The following is a 17,971-nucleotide window of genomic DNA, read 5'->3' on the forward strand; positions in this document are numbered from 1 at the left end:
AACGGAACTTTATTCTTAAGTAGCTGCCTATTGACTGCCTCAATCGATAGGGAGGTCACTTTGGGCAGATACGCAAGCAGGACGCGTCCTTGACTGAAATACACACTCTGACAAACCCAGCGAGACACTGCCCAACCTCTCACTCCTGCTTCTGCCAAGTCCCCCCCTTTATTTCTTATTACACTACAGTTTTGACGAACTTGGTCGTATACTATGTGCATGAGACATCGCAAGATGCTGACAAAATCCTTCAGTCCAGCAACACCACATTGGAGGACACCACCCAACCATCAGTCTACATTCAAGAGGCAATAGCAGCAACAGCAATGAATGTCAGAGGGTGCTACAGACTGATTTATCTGTGCTGGCAGGAGCACACACGAACTCAGTATCTTCAAGATCTCTACTCCCCTGTCAGGTTGGATTGAAACCAGACAATGAAACTATCGACTGCTCAACCATGGGTCTAGAAAATCATTAGAAAGGGTGGAGCCAGACCACAGTGTGACTGCATAACCTCGCTCTCTTGCCAACGAAGGCATCCCAGAACCTCCTCATCGCAAACATGCTGGATTTCACCTTCAAACCCACCCAGCTGTATCTAATAGCGCATCAAGGCACTCTGCCTTCTCACAATGCGGACACAAGTCATAACTCAGACACGATTCTAGAACGGGCTTGCTGCCCAAAGAAATCAAGAAATTTTCCAAGAAGCCTAAGAGTTCGGTACCTGGCTCTACTTTGTAGTGGGGGCTAGAGTCAAAATCCAGCTCCCTGGTAGCTCAGCAAGAAGCAGTCAAGTAGAGCCTTTGAAATGCAACTCAAAGCAGCTGGACTGAGATGACAGGTGGTGGTAGACTTGATCCAGTCTGCCACAAGTCCCATCTGAACAGCCAGTGCACACCTACACACCTCAGCCAACTAAAAACCATGCACAGGGCAAGCGTGACACAACTCCCACCATAACGTGTCTCCCACCAACCCTGAAAACCTCACAAAACAGCTCAGGTAACTCATCATCAGAGCTGACAAGAGAAGCCAATAAAGGTCTGTAGATTAATCTGTTGGCACAACTTTGGTTTTGTACTTGGGCAAGGCATACAATTAAGAGGCTGCCCTCCTAAGAGCAGAAGTCCTGACTACTTTTAACATCCACCTAGCAAAACTTACGAACACTGGGATACTAGGTTTGAGACCTGGCTCAGCATTTTGCAGAGGTCAGCGAAAACTCTAGCATCCAAGTTTCAAGCAAACTAGAGATGAGGCGTGGAAACCACCTACTACAGAAACCATGGCAAAGATACATTTATCCTGCTGTAGATGTTCAGGATGTCACAGCATCCATGAAAGCTGTTATACGTTCTCCCCATAAATAATGGAGAAGAAACACACACTTCTGGGGATTAGCTGACTTTCTCTTAAGATCAAAAAGAGACCAGAAATATCTCACCCCAGATGCACCCATTTCTGATCTCTGCCTATGAAGGGATCTTAGATGGCCAGCTTAGGTCAACAGCAAGGACCTGTGAAGGTATGCAAGATGAAAGCCCTCTCTAGGCAGGGCAAGGCATTCTGCTGAAGCTTGAGCGTGGGTCAAGCTGCCTACGTTGACGTCACCCGTCTAATTTCTGTGTACCTCACCCAGAGACCTCAGCAGAGCAACATCGAGATGACACACACACGACAATAGAGGGGTGACTTTCAGCATGCCATTTCCAAAGATCACCTGGTAAACTAAGGAGGTCCTTCAACCAGCCATTCAGAAACCCCAAATTACATTCTCTAAGCACACAGCATGATAAAAATTCAGAACCAACTTCAGCAAAGTACTTTTTAAATAAAGTATAAGGTTTTATTTGTTCTTTCCCCACTTCCTGCAAATCATACTGGAAATGCAAGCAAGAACCTTCTTTGTGTCTGTGCATGTAAAACTTCCAAGTACATGCTAATTCAGTTTAATTATGGATTTACTTCACTGGCCACATCACTAATGCCAGAAACGGCCAATATTTGCAGCCAAGGGAACGAGGGAAAAAGAAAGCAAGGTTTTCCGTGCTCTCGCCCCTCTCAAACCCTGTCCCTGCGTCCCCATCCATTCAGAACTTCGTGTGCAGGAACACCGCAAAGATAACCCACTCTTTATTTGTACAATTTATTAGATAATCTCCTTCTAATCGAGAACTAATTAAAGGAAGTGAATGCTTGGTTGGAAACGGGGATTAAAATGTGGATAATTATCATAAACGCTACATTTGTTGTTCCAGTCTGCTCCATTCTCCTCCTCCCCTCTCCCTTTCCCCCCCAGTTCCTCTCCCAGGCTGCTCCTGATAATGCTTAGACTGTCTCAGAGGGGGTTTGCTTTCACAATCAATTATTTTCTTTTTGTCTCTCTGGCTAATGTTTCATTTGTGTGAGAACATTAGTGAGAACTATTTTCTTTTCCTTGTAAATTCATTTAGACGACAGTGACAGAAGGTGGGGAGGTGGCAGCTGTAGAAAAAAAGAAAGAGGAACATTAAACCGAAGCTTATAAATTATTTCATCTTCTCCAGACAATCCAGATCTGTCACTGCTCTCTGTGTGAGGGGATTTTTTTTTTTTTTTGTCCAAGAGTTCCTCACAGGCACAAGACATTGATGTATGTGGGAGCCTGACGGGAGAGTCTCTGCGCAGCTTTGGCTGCTGCAGCTCGTTCTGCCTGCTCACCTGCCAGAGCTGCTGCCTCTGCTAGCAAGGACCATGGCCACAGAGGTCTCTTTGGACACACTATCTAGGTCACAGCCAGGAAGGAAAAGTTTAGTTTAGCTAGTCCTGTTTGGCTAAAGCACATTTTTAAGCCTGGATCCATGCAGGCAAAGCCTGTTGCTTTGTTGCAGTGTCCAGTCAGGACCACTTCTTGATCAGGCAAAGATTTTGAGAAGCACGAGGTGGCTCATGTCAAGCCACACCACTTTCAAATGAGTTTTTTGGCCAAGAACCACTTGCACTAGATTGACATGAGGCTCCATTCCTGCAGCAACATCCTGCAAGCCCAAGGCTAATGACCCAGCAGATGGGAGGAACGGATACTGCAGGACACAGAGCAGCTCTTCTCTCCCTGGATCAGATATTAACCATAAGAACACAAATAATTCCTCCTTTAAAAGTGCCCTAGCATGAGAAAAGGTGAGAAATGGGAAAAAGAAAAAAAATAGCGATGCAGGGAGCAGGCCCCTCAATAGCTTGATGCCAGAACAAGATAGGAATGTCAGCACCATGGCCAAGAGGCAGCAAAACAGTGGTGGGTTTTCACAAAATGCGTTGGACAATTTTACATTGTGTCTGGATTTTTTGAGAACCAGGTGGTAAACAAAGTGATAAGAGCACAGAAGTGAAAGGCACATTTTTTTTCTTTTCTTCTAAAGAGGGGAAAGGCTCTTCCTGCCTAACCTGTACCTGTCATGTCATAGTCCCACCTGATGGCATGTCACAAAACACCCTTCAGTCGGTTCCCCAACTTTTACTGTGAGGATGCCTAGGGGACAAGACAACCCCCAGGTGAGAAAACACATAGTCATTTGAAACACTGTCATTCAGTTTGCTTAAGTGATTTTGCTTTTGGTAGTCCTTCCAAGAAGCCTATGAAGAAGAAGGGTTGGGCGTGCACCTGAAAGGGCACGGAGAGATTTCCTCATTCCACATCAGCATCTGCTATCACACCACCACCGCCATCAGTGATTGTCCCCATTAAATGAGGACAGCAAAGCAGTCTCTTGATGAACAGCGCAGATTTTGATGCCAATCCACTCCACGACTTTGGGAAAGTACCTCTGGCTTGAAGCCAGGCTCAGCTTTGGCACAAGTCAAACCAGACCAAGCACAGACTTTCCCCCACAGATCAGGGATCTTCCGATTTACATTCGTCCAGGAAAGAAGCGCTGTGTACAAATGCACAAGGCGTTAGCATATTGTTATTTCTGAAAAATTTGAACTATTATATTTCAAAGGGATATGTAATGCATAAGCGTCTGGGCTCATATATCTTTCTCATCATCCCTTCTGCCTTGAAGTAAGGTCTTGCTCTCTAAGAATCTAGACAAGAATAACACTCGAACAAAATGAAAAGCAACCTGGCTGGTGATGTATATAAAAGATGACATCTCCAGAAATCCCAAACTTCAAAGGGGCAGCTTTCAGCTCATGACTATCCACTTCCTCTAGCCCTCAAGGCTAGTGTCATAATTTTAAAGCCACGGGAATCATTTGATCTCTCCAAATGGCAGCTCAGTGGTCTAGCACACTTCTGGATGTCAAAAAAGTATGCACCGCCACCAGCAATATTCTGCAGGGGTTAGTCTTTGAAAGGACAGATTGAGTTGAAACAATCAAAAGATTCAGTGGCAGGAGAGGGGGGGGCGAGGGGGGAAGGATATTTGAAAGGACAATTGCATGCTGAGGGACTTTGTGGTCCATCTTATGTGATGCTGGAGCACAGGGTTGATGGCACAGCAGGATGTCAGAGGTTCCCAGGTGTGACGGTCATGCCAGCATGGTGCATTAACCTCCAAGGACTCCTCCCAGTCTCATACAACAGCCTGTAGCCATGCTGCAAGTACCAGCCCTTCCCGAGGACACTCAGAGAGTGGGCGAAGAGGAGGGGACAGGAGAGGCTGCCAAGATAAGTAATTGGATGCCTGCTAGCGAGAACTCTTAATTAGAGGCTTTTCAGCAACTAAATGTTTATATGGAGTTAATGTATTTACTTTGATGTATACACACTGTAATAAACGAGCACCCTTCCTATGCTCCGGCAATTAAAGAAGTGTATTGCAAACAAACAGACCCACTGCCTCCCACAGATCGGCTCACACACAGCGACTGCAAGGAGCCAGCCTGCAAACCTGCCCCTCTCCCCTTCCCCGTGGCCCAGAGGCGACCTGCAGAGCATCCCCAAGAGATGGGATGGCCACAGGTTTCCCAGGGCAATGCCACGGGTGACCACGCTGCTGCAGCAGGGTCCCTTAGTCCAAGTAGGCTCACTGGGTGAGAAACTTTACCCGATCCAGCCTGGAAACCAATAAATCGAACACGGTTTTCATGTCGCAAACTGGGAGAAATACCTCCTTATAAACAGTCCGCTGAATTGTGCACTGGCGGCAGTTTCTGAACAGATTGGAGATGCTGTGTTGCCGCAGTTTAATAGAGTGAGTATTTATTCCTGTGTGGGAGAAACACTCCATTATCTGGTTTATTAATTGTTAGTTAAGTAATGGGAAGGTGCCCAGAGCAGGAGATGAGCCCTCATCACTTGTTATTAGCCTAGAAACCAGCAGAAATAAAATAACTGAAGATAAATTATCACAAGTGCTGCCCCAAGTACCGCAAACTGACAGATCTGCTCAGAGGGGAATTCACAGAGCGCTCTCAGGGGGAACAGAGAAGAGATAGCAACAGTCAGTCCAATTTTATACTTTTTTTTTAAATGAAAAGATTTCATCATCTTTGATTTTGAACACCACTTTTCATGGCTGGGATCACATAGATATTCATGGCTGAGAGGGTATCCCTGCTCCTGCAGGAAAACTCAATTTATTAGTCTATCACTAGGAAAGCGAGACAGGCTTTGCATTGGTAGCACAATGCCGCACAGGAAAAAGAAGGTTTGTTTGTTTGTTTTTTTTTTTTTAAAAAAAGCAACATGCAGCTGCAAACAGTCTGGCCTGCTCACTGCAGGACTGCAATAGCCTCGAAAATACAGGCAACCCCATTATCAGCAGTCTGGAGCAGGGATGGGAGTTTCTATAAAATTAGTTTAACAAGGACCTCGAGCAGCAGCCAAGAAGCCAGCAATGAAAAGATACAGGAGTCTGCTTTGAATCCCAGAGAGGTAAAAACACCCAACTTTCTCAAACATTGTAAGAGCTACCAGATCTAAACAAGTAAAATCCAACTCTGTGTTCAGCATCCACATTCATTTCCCCAAAATTCATCTTCCAGTGGTGGCCATATATTCTCTATTTGCTGGTTCTCACACCTAGGCATGGTTTTGAGCAGGTTGCCCATCCAGGCAGAGCATTCCTGTCTACACACACCTCAACTACAGGGAGGAATAGGAGGCTCCCACCCATGTAGAGAAGGTAGTCTTGGATCCGTTGGCAAGAGCACGGTGCCCACAGGGACCTGGGCCAGCAGAAATCACCATGCATTTATCAGACAGGCTTGCAATTCAAGAGGAAAGCAGAATACCATGATACATAGCACAATAGGCTAGCCAACCAGCTAACATGCCATTACACTGAGGAAATTTAACTAAACTAATGCATTTTGGGCTATAAATCAGAAGAGGAAGAGCTAAAAAAAAAAACAAAACCACCACAGATACTTGCTCTTGTCCTTGCAGCCATTTACCTAGAAAACTGATCCAAATAGCCTTTTTACAGCACATCTAGCATTTTTACCTGCAGTTCTGCCATGCAAAGTAGATATAAGGAGACCAGTAGACTGAGCCAACACCAGCAGCATGCTAATATTAGGCAGAAACCAGCTACAGACAAAGCTTTGGTCTAACTTTGCATGTTGGAGCCAAAACTGAACCAGGGCCATTGCCTCATCTAGAAGAGCACAGAAGCACCTGAGGCTGTTCTCCATCCATGCAACCAGGCTCTGCTCCCCAAGGAGGCAGCCTCTATCAACAAAATATATATTTCTGGATCCTCCAGACAGAGGATCCAGCCCCAAATTACTCCTTCCCTAGCAGTTTAAAAAAAAAAAAAAATGCAGGTTTTATTCACACGCTTCATTTGGTGACCAAACACCAGAGCTTGTAAGACAGCAAGTGATCTATGAAGAATTAATTGTTCTTATTTTAGTCTCTGCAGTATATGCAGAGTTTGCCCTCCCAGCTGCAGACACAGCAGGAGAGCTGCAGCACCCTGAAGTCTCTCCCATAGCCCAGAAGAAGCCCTGCTCACACCACAAAGCTTTTTTTTAAAGAAGTTTTACAAGAGTTGTGCCACTTTCAGAGTCTTAGCTCTTCAGGTAAGCATCTCTTACTCCACGTTTCATTTAATGTCTTCTAGAAATACAGCAATAAACACTGTTTCATCTGCATCCTGCAATGGAGCACCCTAGAGCCAAGCTCATTCCCAAACGTATTTGTTTGTGAGAGAAAAGACAGCCTCTCCTAGCCCTAGAGGACTCCTAAAACGTTATATTTAGCTCAGTCTCTTTACTGGCATGTGTACCTCAAGTTAAAACAGAAGAATTTCTTAACAGAGTAGCAGCCCTCTGAGAAATTAATTAGCTCAAATCTGCTCCCCCATCCACAGTCTCCAAGTATTCCTTACCTGCTATCCCAAGTTTTCAAGTTTCCTCTAACTTCAACTTCCAGAATAGAGCAGAAAACTTCACTAGTGCCTCACTTCTGCTTTTATAAGTTCTTGCAGCTATGAAACTGTTCACAGGTGGGCTAACTATGGCAGCCCAATCAGGCCTCCCAAACAAGATCCTTTCCTTTAAGTGGATCCAGGTGTACCTTTCAATTTCTTAAGGTGCTTTCTTTGCTGTGTCTTCCTAGAGAGGGTACTTTACTGCTAAATTGCTTATCAGTTGAAGAATGCTTTGCAAATGCTGTATTTTCCTCCACCTATCTTGTAACTTCGAGGATATACAACTGATTTGAAAGTGCCAGTGTTTAAAAAGGAGCTCTCTGTTCATTGGTACTACCTAATACCTCAGAGGTAGATGAGCTTTGGGTGAGATGAAAGGAGATAGACATGCTGGAGAGAAGCTTTTCCTCGCATTACCTCTACATGTTGATAATCTGGGTTATTACTTCATCACAGAACTGTTTCTCATGGATAAATTGTAAGGTTTACATATGAAAATACAGCACCTGCTGTCAATATAAGCATTTTTTTCCTAGCTATGGGCTGCTGATGGGTGCTCCGTGCGCTAATCTCTTCTCAGATCTCCCTGGCTGCATGGTCACACCTTGCCTGTGGAAGATGATCCTATCTCTCTAACTTTTCCCCTTCCAGCCTGGCTTGCCCCGCCTCTGAACTTAGACTTATTTGAGCTTAATAAAAAGGTATTTTTCATCATTCATGGGCATTTAGAGCTGTTCCTGCAGGTGCAGTTGTGTCCCTCTGTAACTCCATCCCTTTGCAAGTCTCCTCTCCGGTGTCCTGAATAGCTGCACTGCAGTGAGTTTATGCTAAAACTTTTGCAAGGATGTAGCTTAACTGGCTGACAGGTAGAGCTAGAGAGTGCTGAAGATACAGGGAGGACATTAGCATTGGGGGTAGAGAGGGGTGCGTGCCAGGCAAAAAGATCCATGTCAAAAGGAGCTGGCCCCAGCTCTTCCTCTCACTGGCGCTAACACTGCTCCAGAGGTGATTTTGTCTTGGAGAAAGCTCTCACGTACACTGTGATTTTGTGAGAGGCAGGGACCAGAAAGGTAGGCAGGATGAAAATCAATCAAGATTTGTCAAATACACTGGAGAACTCATTTTTATGAGATAAGTGCCTTCAGAGGAAGCGTTGGTAGACACCTACCACATGTTCAGCCTGCTTAGTGGCAAAGTAGGCAACATTAATCACTGTCACTTGAAGGGGCCAGGTTCCAGCTGAACCATCTTCCAAGTTTCTTCCTCCTTCAGCCATCCTCTCCCCTTTCCTCTCCCTGTCCACTCACAGGAAGACGAGTTCCATTCACAGACCCGTGAACCTGCAAATCAGGCTGATGCTCTTGGCAGCTGCCATACCAACCATCATTTATTTGATGCTGAGCCACCCTCTGTGCTTCAGCTAGTTACACTGAATGGACTCTCATTTCATGCAAGATAATTAGCGGTGTGGGCCAAAATGACGTTAGAGATGCCTACTGCCTCTTAGCAGATGAAGTTCATGTGCTGTTGTAACAACGCGGTGGAACCTTGCCCTTAGAAGCAGCCAGGAAAAGATAAAGTGACTGGCTTGGCAAACACCCTCTTCTCAGAGCAATTATCAGCAGTGAATGAAGATGGCTTGATTGGCCAGGCTGATTGCTGATCACTCAGGAGCTTGAGCTCTGCCGAAAAAGTGGCCTGGGAGCAGGAGCACATCATGGGAATCCCACAGCAGCACTGGAACAGAAGAGCCTGCAGGGACCTGAGTTGTCTAAGTTAGTTATAGAAGAGGAAAAATTGATGTGCTTCCAGGACATTATCTCCAGCCTCCTCCACCTGCCTCCTGCTCCCCATAACTTTTCTTAACTGTAGTGCACCATTTGCTGCTGTGAGGCTTTGTTGTGTCTTATGCTTACTCATCCTGAAGAAGAACAAGGGGACTTCATCACAACAGGGTGAGGGGACAGCCCTGTCCTGAGGGATATTCACGATGGACTCCTCTTTTTCCATGTGTCAACTCATTTTCAGGCTGAGATTTTCTATTGTCTCACCACAGATCTTGTTCCCACATTTTAATAGCCTGAATTATGGGTGTCAGCTCTTATTTTCAAGGTATACCCCAAGGAAGTCATACGGGATAATGCCTGCTAGGTTAAATATTGCACCTAGCAAGTGGGGAAAACTGGTTTGTGGCAATAGGTATGAAGACCCTGTGGACTGCACTGTTAAGAGTAGAAGGAGAGAAAGAAATGGCTAGGAAGTCATAAAAAGACCCTATTTTCAGGTCTAAAGCCAGTTACCATCTTTAGGGATTAGCTTCAGCTAGGGAGCAAATTGCCCTAAGCCCTCCTGCCACAGGGCTCTGCTCTGCACCATTGCAGCTGTCACAGAGGACGCGGTACGGGATTAGAGAGATGAAGCTCTAGTGAGATCTGTTCCTTGCAGCAATGATGACACCCATTGCAGGAGGAGATGAGCGGCATTTCCAAAGCTTCCAGGCCAGGCAAGATTATATCCCTGCAGTAGGACTTGATTTAACGGAACAGCAAAGAGAGATGGGCAACAAGGACCATAAAACCTACTTCCAGTCCCCCAGTTGCCAGCAGAAAAGCTGTCGAGTCAAGAGGTGCAGCTGCCCGCTCTTGCTGACCCAGGCTCTATTTGCCAGCGCAGCACTTCCTAGGCAGGGCTTGCTGCAGGTTTATTTTCTGCTTCCCCTCTCATCTCTTCATACATCTTCCCTGCCTCTCAAGAGCTTTCAGCCAGAAGGCTGAAATAGCACCAGTATTGTGCTTGCTGGGCAGCCCTTCCCCATACCCCCTCTTTCCAGGTGACCGATGATGGTGCAGAAACGCCCGTGCCATCCCCCTCCACGGGTGGAAGCAGCAGCGATGGGGTGGCCATGCCCACCGAGGCCATGGCAATAACCGAACCACCACCTCCGACCTCGGAGCTGCAGGGTTAAGGGCACGCTGCCCAGCCGGGAGGCAGCTCATCATTCAGCACGGCTCAAACACCAAATCTCATCACGCATTAAAATGTCAAGCCTTGATGATAGTGAGCACTTGAGGGCAGCAACCTGGCTGGAGGTGGGAGAGGACAGCTGCCTGTGACCTGATCCCTTCCCTTTGTAGGCTCAGTCACGCTGCAGCAGGGATGTGCACACAGGAAGACCCAGCCGCTCTGCCCTCCAAAATTCTGCCCTCAGCCTATAAACAGTGGCAGGGTAGCTCACTGCGAGGCATTTTCCCCATGCTACCATAATTTTGGGAATACCTTTTTCTTTGGGCAAGCCTAACATTGCAATTGACTTCCTTGTGGGTCATTGACATCAGCAATGAGTCCAGCATCCAATGCAAGGGGCAGCTGCCAAAGCTGGGGGTATATGAGGATCTTGAGACCCTGTCGCAGGTGGTAGCACAGGTTGTATATTGGAAGACAGCATCCTGCCGGACACGGAGGGTCCAAGGAGTCTCTGGATCTTTGCTAGAGGAGGGAGGGATTCAATTTCCAAACCACCCTGCTCCCTTCCTTGTGGCAAGAACTGCCACAAATGCAAGAAAAATTGCGGCAAGATCCTCTAGACCAGGCAAAGGAAAACAACAGAGCTGAAGAGAAGCAAAGCCAAGCAAACACCCTGCTCTGTCCCCACATCACCTATCAGGGACCCTTTCAGGGTTGTTTTATAAGGGAATCCACAGAATCCCAAGAATCTGAGCTTTTGGGGTTATAAAGGGCCCATGTTCCCATGCCAGGGATGAAAACAAATCCAGCTCTCCAGAAACTGCACAGCAGCAAGATAACGTAACTCATGAGTGCTGTGTGTTTTGGAGTTACTTATCACGTGCCGTAGCAGTCTGGGGACAAGATAGACTTGGACCGGCACACATCATCCCACAAGGGCTGTTATGAGCCATTCGTTCATAGCTCAGGAGTGAGGGCAATTCAAAATTAATTCAATAGGTTGTAGCAGTAAGGGTGATCAAGGACCTAGACCCTAATTTTATGGAGCTGCTGTCAGCACACAAAAAAAAGATCAGAGCATGCCTCCATGCAAGTCTAGGGCACTAGAAAAAGACATAGCCAACATATTCTGTGGCTATTGGACAAGGAGGAAAGGAAAGAGGAGGAAAATGAATAAAAATCATGCTGCCAATGCCCCAGACTGCTCTTCTCTCACCCTAAAAAGGGACAAGGATTCTGAAAATTGGGTGGAGAGAATCTGCAGTAAACATCTGAAGTCAAGGTTTTTAACTTGGGTTTATCTTTCCTTCTCAATTTCTACATCAGAGAAAGCAAAAAGCTTTCAAATGCTATGTATACTACCATTTTTTACACTTTTTTTTCCTTTTGCTTGGCAATGAATAAAGGCTTGACTCCTACATCAAACACTCCAGAGCCCAGTCAGTAAACCCACTGCCAAGGTTATCTCATGACTTATGGACTATGGGAGAAATGGATTGTTGCATAGTAGAAATCACAAAAAAAATACTTCTTACTCATGGGTGTGGGAGGTTCAAGGGATGGACTAGAGAGTGTGGTATCTTCTGGCTCCCTCTGGCTCCAAAAAGGCACAAGCCAGGATGAGCTGAAGTCTTGTTATCATGCATAGGCACGTGAGCACTTTGGAAAGGGTAGTAAGAGGGATATTGTCACCATCTGTCAGCTCTGGGTTACATCCCTGCCGTCAGAAGTTGGTGACCCCCAACCAGAGCTGGCAAAAGGGAGGGTGAGGACACTCCATAATCTGCTCCAGCACAAGTCAAACCAAATTGTTAAACCTCAGCTGCTTCTCCCCAGTCTTTCTGCTCTGAAGCCAGAGATTTATCCAGAACAAAGGGGGAGCAGAGAAAGAAAAAAAAAAAAAAGACTTCAGATACAAGTATTTATTTGCAGGTGCTAAATGATTTCTTGATTAACTCTGCAACCTGCTGCTTACTTGCCTCTAGCCCTTGCTGCTCAGCGTTTCACAGAGAAAGTATTTTAGCTCAGCAAAGAGAACTTTCAGGCTGAAATTTGCCTGATGTGGACAGCAGGGCAGTAATTGGTTTGAAAAACAAAACATTGAGGAAGAACATGGAACTAATCTGAAACCCTTTTAGCTAGATAAAGGCTTTGATTTACCATTGGTACAACTTCTCCAGACCTAATAAAGAAGCATTATCATGACAGCAGATGTTAAATGCAAGCATTACTTTAAAAAGGGGGGAGGCAGGGAGAGAAGAAAGAAATAACCTGTATATAAATATAGATACAGATAGATCGTACCACGGTAGGCTCTCAAATTGCAGGCTTTCACATCCCTCTATTTTACAGTGGGATATCATCAAAATTAACATGACAATATATCATTACAGGAAAGGAATAGCTATCACACCCTTACACTAGCAACCCAAACAGGATTTGGATACAGGATCCTTCACCAGACTGTCTTCCCAAGTCGTCGGCATTGCCATTTGCTCCAAGGAGCACATGCAGAAATATGTGAGAGATGCAACATTTTTGCAGGTATTAATTACACAAACAGCATAAACCATTAGGTCAGACTCCTGCCTGCCAGGCAAAAGCCCGAGGAGCTGGGTACGGAAAGAGGTGACATACTGAAATCCTGGGTGTTTCAAGGAGAATTTCAGCAGCGCTTTTTAGTTTATTCATGATTTGCCGCATGGTATGGGGTTCCCCTTTTCAGCCTGGGATAAGCCTTACTCAGAAAAAGAAGAGTCCTGTGCAATACATTACCTCTTCCGTCTAAATGCAGCAGTAAAAACAAGATAATCAGATCTGTAACAATTTAATTATCGCCCTCCTAAGGTGGCTGCCCCATCCCAACCCTGTTAGGGAGCCCATGGTGTGCTAAAACCCCACGACTTGGCCAAGACCTGCTGGGAAGCCAGCAGCAAAACATCTCCACAAAGGAGCTGCCTCAGAAGACTGCATCCCCTTTTTGTACATCGCCTTTTTAAATGGGGAAAAAAATGATTGAACCTCAGATCGGGAATTTGAGTAACTTAAATATGAAAAGAGCCTTAAAATCTTTGCAGCACCCTGGCACTGGTCCGTACCTAGGGAAACACACCGAGGGTGGGCCCATCCATCAGGACTGAGGAATCCCCTTTTTTCTTGCATCAGGGATGCCAGACCACTTCGAGGTGCAACAACTTGCAGGTAGCAGGAATGATGCGTTTTCTAGCAAGGAGGGGGCAGGGGAAGTCCTCTAGCAACATAAGTCAGTTCAGATGGTGCTGGCTTACAGGTCCCTTCCTTTAAATTGATTAATAATGACACATTTAAATGGATAACATAAATTAATTTCTGAATCGCACCATTAGTAAGTAATTAATTTCTTTGCTCTGTGAAACTAAGATATCACCGTTATCTAAATCTATAAAGAGAAGAAATGCTGAACGAGGACTCCATTAATGTAAAAATTGATTTTTCCATTTACCCTCTTCTGAGGGTTTTTTTTTCTCCCCCTGCCTCCGAAGCATTTATTTTTCAAGTTGCTGGGGGTGGGGAGAGTAACCTAATTTATACTTCCAGTGGTAATCAAAAGATCATGCATGCTCATTTCAACCAAATGATGTCATTATGAAGGCTGTTAAAGCTGGGGTTGCCTTGGAAACACAAAATACTGATAGTTGAGGTTGGACATCCAAGTTCTCTGTAGGCACAGTAATGAGGAAATGGCGTGGCCCTGCCAGACCTGGCCTGACTGGTCACGCTGGGAAGATCACCCCAAGTTACTCAGATGGCCTCTTTAGCACTTATCAGGCTACCATTTTTCCTATTCCTCCCACCACCTGCCATAATCTATTACTTTTATGGAGCCAGGAGCGGAGAACTTGCTCGGTTCAAAGGCAAGCAGAAATGACAAGGTGTGGGGCAGGACCTGCTCGTCCCAGCGGGAAGGACACGCCAACTAAAAGCTGCGTGCTGCTTACCACCAGCTGGCTCACTTCTGCATTTCGACCTAAAAAGACATAGCTGGTGCCTCCGCCACCCTCTTGGTGCAGCCCGGGACTGAGAATTACTGGGGACTCAGGGTGTCTCTGCCGACCAGAGCCGGGATCCAGCTGTAGCCAAGGTGTTAGATCCTCCTTTCCAAACTGAGGGACTCGGTAAATGGTCTAGGGCACGTTCGGCCTCGGTGCAGGAGAACGTGCATTCAGCACCCTGCCACCTGCTCTGGAGGGGAGGATGCAGCCTAGGAGAGGGGGAGCTTTATTTTGGGTACCCCAGAGCAAGGGGTTTCCTTGCAAAGATCGGCAACCTCCCTCTGACTGGACAAAACAAGACATGTCTGTCCCCTCTTACGGTCCTGGACCCTTCAAGTGAGGATATTTTGACTAAGAGTTATTTTAAAAACAATTCCAGAAATGGAACTGACTTTCTATCTACTACTGAAAGAAAAAAAAGCCTTAATTTTTTTCCAGTGAATATTTCCATGGCCGTTCTGCCGAGATGGCTTTAGGCAGCTGTTCCCACTGGTGTCATTTGCATGGGGCAGACAACGAGAAGCCGTCGACACCGGTTAGGCAGCAGGCTTTGAGCAGCCCAGGACTTTGGTCCACCAACAGAAAAGGATGCAGACTGATGCTATGGTTTCAGAACAATTCCCTGGGCCTCTTTAGCCAGTTCTGCTCTTCCCAGTTCAAGGTACTGGGAGAGAAAGCTTAGGACTAAACTGGAGATGCATTAGTAGCGCTGATGCAAAAAGCCGCATCTGCCTCCCTCTGCCGAGAAAGCCTTGTCCCTCCCGCTGGGGTCCTTCAGCTGTGCCGAGCCATGAATTTCACAGTTCCTTTTCAGCTCTTTTTTACCTACCCTGTCCCAAGAACAATGCAATGTCATCTCTGATCACATCACGCTGAGCTGAAAGCCAACTTCAAGGTACACCTTGGAGAGAAGAGGGCACAGCCTGAACCACGTCTTCAAATGTAGGCGCCGTATCCACCACTCTAAAGAGAACAGAGCGAGTTGAATTATTTACAGCGAGTATTTTGACTGCATCTTTTTTTCTTTTTTCCCCCTCCTCTTGTTAAAGAGCACAAAACAAAACACGTATACAAACAAGTCAATGAAATGAAACATTCACTATCTGTGCAAGGAGTGTTAAATGAACTCATTTCAGCTTCTCAATTAATATCCGGATGTCCCCTAGTCACTGCCAGGTTTTTTTCACTTTGGTGAGTAGGTAATGACATTAATACCACCATGTGATCTTCTTTCTCTTCCCTTATTGAGTCACCTTCCCCTTACGAGCAAGAGTTTCTTTTAAGGTTCATCAATTGAAATTGTTTGAATGCACTGAGAAAAATAATAAAAAGAACATTTCATAACATTGGTAGGAGCATTTCAGGCATGAGCACTTTGAATATTTATTCGCCCTTTGTGTGAGCAATCTCAGCAAGAAAAAGTCGGCGTGAATAAAAGGAATTGCAAATACCAGCGAAGTAGGTAGGTAGTTTTCATTCATGAGAATATTTGCACAGGCTCCTGGGAGAATTATCAGGCAAGGTAATACAAAATCCCGTGTAGCGTCAAAGCTTTGGACACTCTGTAATCCTCCTTGTCCAATGAAAAACATCTTTTCCTGAGAGCTGAGGACCTAAGCTGTTTTGGTTTTTTTTTTTCCCTGGCTTGGGAAGCCTGGAGAAGGATTGGAAAAGCTTGGAGAATTGTTATCTTTGCCCTGTTTCTGTTTCATAGTGCCTTATATTTTCTCTGCCTCTCCTCTCCCACCTGCTCTCTCTCCCTTGAGCTGAAATGGAGAGAACAAGCTAAGCTTCTTTCAGAAGTCAAAAAAAAACAGGGGAAAAAAGGGATGGCCAAGCAGCCAACACTGTTGGAGGTGCAGGAAGGTGGGGGACTCAGAGGGAAAAGCCAGTCGAAGAGCAAGTCAGAGCAGAACTTTGTACCACAGGTCTGGATTAGACAAGATCCCATCTGGGATCAAAATGAGAACGAATTGCTAAGGAGTAGAGTCAAAACATCCTTCTGCCTGGGAAAAAGAACGCAGGATAGCAGTATCCACTGAGTTTTGGGGGCTCAGCAATAAAAGCACCAGGGCCAATTTACTCATAATTAGCCTTTATGAGAAAAAAAATCCTACAGAATTTCATTCTTGCCATAGGATTTTATAGGGTGGTTCAGAAACGTATAGAAAGGATATTGCTTTCCATTATCTTGCACAGGTTTTTAGAGCATTTCTCTAGAACCCTGTTGGTTTCAGCCCTGTTAAATTCAATAACTTCCCTAAGGGAGTGCTTTAAGTGTCAGGCTTGATTCAGTTATATAAAGGGATAAGGGAATAATCGTTAGACAGTGCACAGAGATGGGAGAAGTGGTTTTGTGTGGCACCAGTCTTATTTAAGAACAGTCTGAATTTATAGATGAGGCTGATGAGAAAGTTGGAAGCAACTAACATAAGTGTAAAAGACAAAACCCAGGCAGTGCTTTTAGAGATGGCTGTGATTAACTGGGATACCACAGAGACATGAGGATGGTTTCAGACGAGTATTTTAAGTGGTTTTAGATGTTTGTCTTGGTTTCATCAAGATGATGCCCCATGTGCTCTTCTTGCTATTCATAACGTAAGCTACGGGCACTGGAGTTTATATAAGAGCCTGTATTGCTTGCTTTGCAATTAACACATCCTGCAATTAGCAATCCAAAACACTGAAGTCTAATATTTCTTCTTACTGCTAATACAGAATATTTTACCTCTAATATACTGTTGTCCTTGCACCTTAATTTATTACGACAGTGTGAACCATGACTAATCCCTCTGAGTGCTGAGCACAGGCGGAGACCAAAAACCCAAATCACCGTCTCTCCTTCCAACTACTGACCTGGTATCCTCTCCAGGAAGGGGGGAGGGGGACAAATGTGGCCTTCAGGAGACAAGGAGTGTGAAGCGTGGTCAATATCTCCATCCAAGTCCTGCTCTCATCAGGAGGCACCTGCAATTTGAAGAGGAGAAAAGGCATGGGGTTGGTTTTACAATGTGTTGCAGCAGGGGAGAGGCAGATCCCAACAGCCAGGTTTCTAAGGGCACATGTGAACTTAACGATGCTCTGACAGACTTTTCACCTAGCCTGTGCATCTCAAATGTCAAAGAAAAAAAAAAAAACAAAACCCAAGCAGACAGGCCCAACTCCATCTTCTTCACTAACAGAACCACCAACAGAAGCTTTCTGCCACTAACCAAGGATATTTATCAGCACTTCTGAGAAGATCTGCTTCATAAATAGGTTATCCTCAGGTTCCTCACCAACACCCAAGACCCTTCAGGAGGAGGACACCTCATGACTCCTCATCATCTGAGTCTGATCCAGCCCCATCAGCTGGGACCCTTCGGGCCATGCTCATGCATTGTGTGGTGCCTTCCCAAGTCTGCATCCAATGACGCTCAAGATGCCATTGAGAAACGCTGCCAACACCAACTCCGACTGCAACGTGAGCCTGGATATTGCTGGAGTCAGCAGCAGGCGAGGCAGATTTGGAGCCTTTCCTCATTTTGCCACCAATGCCCAGAAACCAGTAGCAGCAGGTGGCAGGGCTGGTCGGTGCCAGAACATGGTGAGGTCACCCATGTGCCTCCC

The 17,971-nt window shown here is 45.7% G+C and overlaps 1 long non-coding RNA gene across 3 annotated transcripts in view; it reads right to left on the reverse strand.

The window, feature by feature from the left end:
- Nucleotides 1–17,971, reverse strand: part of LOC128147244 (uncharacterized) — a 145,031-nt gene that overhangs the window by 70,834 nt on the left and 56,226 nt on the right. For all 3 annotated transcript variants that reach the window (XR_008236973.1, XR_008236974.1, XR_008236972.1), the window contains exons 9-10: nt 17,219–17,329; nt 15,192–15,325 (exon numbers count right to left, since the gene is read on the reverse strand). This is a non-coding gene — a long non-coding RNA (uncharacterized LOC128147244). The remainder of the gene's footprint in view (nt 1–15,191; nt 15,326–17,218; nt 17,330–17,971) is intronic.

The sequence above is a fragment of the Harpia harpyja genome, chromosome 10 (genome assembly GCF_026419915.1).
Source record: "Harpia harpyja isolate bHarHar1 chromosome 10, bHarHar1 primary haplotype, whole genome shotgun sequence".
NCBI classification, from domain to species: domain Eukaryota; kingdom Metazoa; phylum Chordata; class Aves; order Accipitriformes; family Accipitridae; genus Harpia; species Harpia harpyja.